This window comes from Lissotriton helveticus, chromosome 6 (genome assembly GCF_964261635.1).
Source record: "Lissotriton helveticus chromosome 6, aLisHel1.1, whole genome shotgun sequence".
Taxonomy (NCBI): domain Eukaryota; kingdom Metazoa; phylum Chordata; class Amphibia; order Caudata; family Salamandridae; genus Lissotriton; species Lissotriton helveticus.
The window spans coordinates 1,643,583,458-1,643,589,457 of record NC_136067.1 but is presented as its reverse complement, the minus strand read 5'-3'; the positions used below and the strand labels follow the sequence as shown (position 1 = coordinate 1,643,589,457).

General features: G+C 48.5%; 1 protein-coding gene across 2 annotated transcripts in view; it reads left to right on the top strand.

Annotated features, from left to right (window-relative positions):
• The first annotated feature begins 3,664 nt into the window (after window positions 1-3,664).
• Window positions 3,665-6,000, top strand: part of MTIF2 (mitochondrial translational initiation factor 2) — a 348,454-nt gene continuing 346,118 nt past the window's right edge. The window contains exon 1 of one of the 2 annotated variants that reach the window (XM_078649490.1): window positions 3,665-3,808. The gene's annotated coding sequence lies outside the window, so the exon portion shown is untranslated. The remainder of the gene's footprint in view (window positions 3,809-6,000) is intronic. The other variant, XM_078649492.1, reaches the window with a different exon arrangement.

The following is a 6,000-nucleotide window of genomic DNA, read 5'->3' as shown; positions in this document are numbered from 1 at the left end:
TGCGTTCTGGTGGCAAAATGTCTGACAAACCGGCTGTAATACTCGGCCATTCCGAGGAACGACCGCACTTCCTCTTTGGTAGTTGGAGCCTTGGCATCTTTTATTGCTTTCACATTTTGTTCCTTCGGTGATATGCCATGCGTCCCTATCTCGTGCCCCAGGTATGTCACAGAGCGGGACCCTATTCTACACTTGCTCCATTCCGCCGTCAATCCCCTGCTTTGCAGCACTCCCAGCACTCGGTGTAGCTTCCTGTCATGTTCGCTTTTGTCGGAGCCCATCACTAATATGTCATCTTGGAAGTATTGCACTCCCGGAATGTCCTTGAACAACCTATGCATAAGTTTCTGGAACACGGCCGCAGCGGATGCCAGGCCGAACGGCATTCTCTTGAATTGGTAGCATCCAAAGGGCGTTATGAAGGCTGTGTACTTCCTGCTCGATGGGTGCAATTCTATCTGGTAGTACGCAGACGTCAGGTCTATGGTGGAGAAATGGTTGATCCCTTTAGTCCTCGCCAGCATCTCATCTATTCTGGGGAGCGGAAATCTCTCCACTACAAGGCTTTTGTTGAGCTCCCTTAGGTCCACGCAGAGCCTGACCTTGCCGTTCGGCTTCTTAACTACCACCAAGGGCGATAGCCATTCCGCACTGTCCACTGGTTCAATGATGTCTTGCTCTTCTAACCTCATTAGTTCTTGGCGCACCGCCTCGCTCGTAGACATCGGTATGTTCCGTACTTTATGCACCACTGGCACTGCTCCCTCCTTGATGACCATCTTGTGCACGAATTTGTCCAGTTTTCCAACTGTGCCCTCAAATACTTTGGAGTATGCCACCTTCCAATCCTCCTCCTTCGAGAGGGGCCATTCGTCTGTTAGCAGGATCTGTTCTTTCCCCCCAGGGTTGAGGATGATACCGAGATCACCTGCATCTCTCCATCCCAGTACCGATGGGCCTTTTTCAGCTACATACAGGGTGCACGTGGCTGACCGTCCTCGGAATTCAAACTCCAAGTCCCTGCACCCAACCAGGGGGATGGTATTCTCAGTATACGAGATGGGTCTGATGTCCGGCGGCATCAAATCAGGACCTATGGCAGGCACGAAGTCCTCTTCCCATATCGACCTTTGTACAATGGTCCAGGGGGAACCAGAATCCACGGCCACATGTACTTTGACGCCCCCAATGAGCATGTCGGTGCGGGGCTTGTCTCTTCGCTTGCCGGACACGTCCAAAACTTGATCCTCTATGCACAGGACTAGATCATCATCATCCACTTCGTCTTCCTCACTTACGTTGGCCGCTGCTGCATCGATGCACTTAACCATGGACTTCGCCCCCTTCTTTCGGCAGACTTTTTCAAAATGGCCAGTCAACCCACAGAACGAGCACCTGGCGCGGAACGCGGGACAACGCCGGTCCTGGGCCGCGTGTGCTGCACTACCACATCTATAGCATGCGAATTTTGATCCCTGGCCAGAGCGAGTCACCTGTTTCCCAGCTCCTCTCATATCTGTCCTCGGGTCCCCGTAGTTACTTTTGGGTTTACTGGATTGTGGTGCCTCCTCAATCTTGTTGACCATCTGTCTTGGGCCACTTTCCCTTTTTGCCGCGTCTGCGCCTCTCTTCGACATTTCGGCCTTTTTGACCATCGCCACCACTTCTTTCAGGGTTGTCTCATTCATTGCCCACAGCTTGTCCTGCACCGACCTGCTGGTGGTGTGCATTACAATCTGGTCCTTAATGTACTCATCCTGCAGGTTGCCATACCTACATGTGATTGCTAGACGGCGAAGGGCTGCCACGTAATCATCAATGGACTCTCCCGCCTCCTGTTTCCGCTGTTGGAAGTTATAGCGGTCTATCGAGACGCAGACCGCTGGGCGGTAATGGCAGTCCAGGTCATCTAATGCATTTGCAAACACATCCGTCTCCGCTGCACCCCTCTCTTTGGGCACCAGGTTCTTAAACACTCTCACCCCTTCTGGGCCTAAGTTGTGGAGCAACAGTCTCTTTTTTCTTTCCGGCGTGAACTCACTTTCGCTCTCATCACCCAGCGCCTCAATGTAATTTAGGAAATAATCTTTCCAGTCTTCCCATTTGAGTTGGGGTTCACCTGGTCTCGGTAGAAACGGAACTGGAGCCATCAGGGCCGACGCCTGATTCGCCATTCTTTCCTCACCTCTGGGTCTTCCTTCCTGGACCCTTCTTTGAGTGGGTTCACCTGACACTCCTGCGCTCACTGATGCGTCAATTTGGCCCCTTGGGCTCCCTGGGGTTGTACTTCTCGCACTGTGCGCAGACTGTGCACTCTCCCCCCTTTCCTCTGGCTCTGGGGAGTCTCCCTTGGTTGCCAGGATGCAGCCTGGGGGCTCCTGAAGTCTAGGGCCACACTGACCTGACTTGTGTGGTTGGTGTTCAGCTTATTGCCTAGATACTGCGCTGCTGCCACGCCCTTTAGCTCTTGTTGGCCGGTGATTAGCCTTGCTGACTCTTGAGGATGGCTGTGGGGGTGTCTGCTGTCGTCCCTGCACCGGGTGGTGTCCAAGTCCCAGCCTCGTCGCCACTGTAAAGTTGTTTCCTCCACAGAACACTCTGAGTCAGTATTGTAATTTACACAGGTTTATTTCCATACAATTATGTATATATCATAGAGCTAAGGGCGCCGAGCGTCTAACTGTCCCCAGCTCCGGTCGCCAACTGCCGCTCTTGTCTTTCGCGCCTATCTCCTATCGCCTCCTGCGCATGCGCGGCATCTCCGCTCTAGTCCAGTGCGTCACCGCGTCATCGCGTGTGCGCACATAGACTAGAGCGCACACCACAAATCCCAACCGTATACTTACAGTTAGGTGTTCCCTTTCTCAATTGTTGAAAGAGAAAAACCTTACACTTGACCTGAAGCATTTTAACTGTCGGAATTAACCGTCCGGGACAGTTGTCCTGTCACACAAAGTAGTAAAACTGTTTTTCTTAAAGTTTGGGCACGTCGTGCCCTCATATCCCTCCTACTTCGACCCCTGCCAAAATGTTCACTGGTTGCTTATGCATTGGCGCTGCTCTCCGTTAATCAGGAGGCTCGCCCACATCCACTAACCAGTGTCGGTTAATGCTTGAAACGCTTATGTTTCTTAGACTACTACTGGGTACCGGCCCCGCGAGGTCTGATTACTGTCCAAAGTTGTGAACAAACCATGCAGTTTCCAACTATATAACTCACTCTTCTCATGTGGGCCCCTACTCCGCGCTACACCCCTCTCATTCCTCCTTCTCAATAGAGAACGACAAGGGGTAGCTTGCCAAACAAAAATCAGCCCATCGCCGCCCGGTCCATAACGAATTCATATCAAACGGAACTCCAATTAAAGCAATCTGCCTTCGAAGCTGTCGGCTCCGCGCTACAACCCTCTCCTTCCTCCTTCTCAATAGAGGACGGCAAGGGGGCATCACCTTAGCCTGCCCCACAGAAATAAGCCCATCGCCGCCCGGTCCATAACATTAAATCATTCTTCCTCCTAAACGGTGCCCGCCGACTGTAAAGGACTCAGAAGCAGACAAATCCACGTGCGGATTCCATAGCCAATCAGCGATTGGAAGTTTTATAAGGCTCACTAGGATTGGTAGCAGTGCCGGCAATACTTCAATCCTAGCTTACCTTACAAATGAACACTCCTAGACGACTCCGTCAATGTGTTTACCCGTGGACAGAGTATTATGCGACCCGGAAGTGCTAAATTTAAGGACGAATTACATTTGTTAAAAGATTAGCAACTGTGCGGACATGCACCTGCATACACGGCCGGTCCTTGTAAGTATGGTTTAGGTGATTGTGCCTCAATTTTGACTGTTTTGTAAGTGCTGTACAATTTGTTTTAAAAGACCGGTCATGCCTCTTCGAGGGCTGAGAAGATTTGTTGTCTCGTAAATGACAGTTTCCCTAGTTGGCCTCCTGCCATGTACGCATTTTCATGGTACTGATTAATATTCTGGAAAACGAGTTCAAAATCAGATCACAGATTCCGGTCAAAAGGTCACATTTACTGAACCAATGTGAGAAGGGGTGACATTAGTATAATAGTAAGTGAAAAGATGGTCGGCGCAAATGAAAATCAAAATAGGCATAAGTGCTTTGCCTTTTGTCACTGTGGCATATCCCCTTTGTGCTGCATGCCGAGGGGCTGCTTACTGTGATGGATGACCTGCCATATTTTAGGCATAACACATTGGACCCATTCCAGTCACAGCCTCCTGCAGCGTGAGCTGGTGTCAACATTTTTACGAAGGCTGATTCTTAATTCCCGTTCACCCCTGCTGGCAGGGGAGTAAGTTTGCCGCTAATGTTTGAGAATACTGGTTACGTTCCCTTACAACACCATGCCTTTGAGCACTGTATTTGTGATTCCAGATTCCACATTTTATCAAGGCATAGATGACAAGGTTTCAGATTGCTTATGTGGTGTGACATTTTCATAATTTCAGTGTAATTATGAGTGACATTTAACAACTATGATTGACAGTTTCTCGCTATCAAAATCAATAAACGGAGACGAGGGAAACATAGCTGCCAAGTTTTCAGTTTGCTTATGTGTCACATTTTCATGGTTTTTCGCCTGTGTACGTTTGACATTTAATCCCTTGAAGCGTGACACTTTAAGAGACACTTTATATGAAGTAGAAAAAAGCAATTGTGTCCCTGTAATGGAGTAAAGTGAAAGATTGAGATATTGTAGACCTGCATTGTGTAGCGTGGAAACAGCCACACCTAATTAAGATCATAGAAAGTGTACAACTACACCTCCCTCACACGGTCTTACAAAATTTATTTATTTTAACAATTTATAGAGCGCACAAATACACAAGGGTGTCTCGGCGCTATGGACTGTAAGGATAGCGGGTAGGCTTCTATTGCTCAAATAACCAAGTTTTCGCATGTTTCATAAAAGATAGTAGTGTTGGACTAGTCTTAATTTGTAAGGGGAGCAGGTTCCAAAGTTTAGCCGTTGCCACTACAAATCTTCTGTCGCCCCATTTAACTTTATTTGTTCAGGGAATGGTCAGAAGGTTGTCAACTGCGGAGCATAGAGCTTTGCTGGGCGCATATGTACGAAAGGCTTTTTTCAGGTATTCAGGCCCTGTAACATGAACTGCTTTATAAGCAATGCATAGCCCCTTAAATTTAGTTCTGCTTTTTATGGGCAGCCAATGGAGTTGGCGCCTAACACAGGAAATTGGCTTAAACTTTGGAGTACCTGAGGATATCCTAGCGGCTGCGTTCTGTATCCTTTGCAGCCTATTCAGCAAATTTTCTTGTGCATTAACAGGCTGTTGCAGTAATCAACTCTATACATAACTAGAGCACTAATGAGAGTTTTTCCAGCACTCATCGGGAGATAGGGTAGCAATTTTTTTATCATCCTTAGAACGTAAAAAGACGAAGAAGCCACCGCGTTGACATGCTGTTTAAAAGTGAGGCTCTCGTCAAACATGATGCCTACGTTTCTGGCCTTCTTAACAGGATTAGGGAGTAATCCCAATTCCTCTGGCCTCCATTTCTGAGACCATCCTGGGGTGAGGTTGCCAAAAACCATTACCTTGGTCTTGTCCGAATTTAATTTAAGACAATTGTTTGCCATCCATGACCTGATGGCCAGCATGCCATCATAAAAACTAGCCGCCACCGCCTCACTGTCTTTATGCACCGCTAGCACCAGTTGTGTGTCGTCAGCATAGGACGTGAGGCCCATTCCAAAAGTCTTGATTACTCATGCCAAGTCTGTCACATATATATTAAACAGGGTGGGACTCAGTGACGATCCCTGCGGAACACCACAGGGAAGAGAAAAGACTGATGAGTTATAGTCGCCCATGCTGACTGACTGAGTCCGTTCGGAGAGGAAAAAAAAGACAGAAAAGCCTTGGCCTTTTGTCCAATACCGAAGGCTGAGACACGGTTGATGAAGGTGGCATGATCAACCGTGTCGAAAGCTGCTGATAAATCCA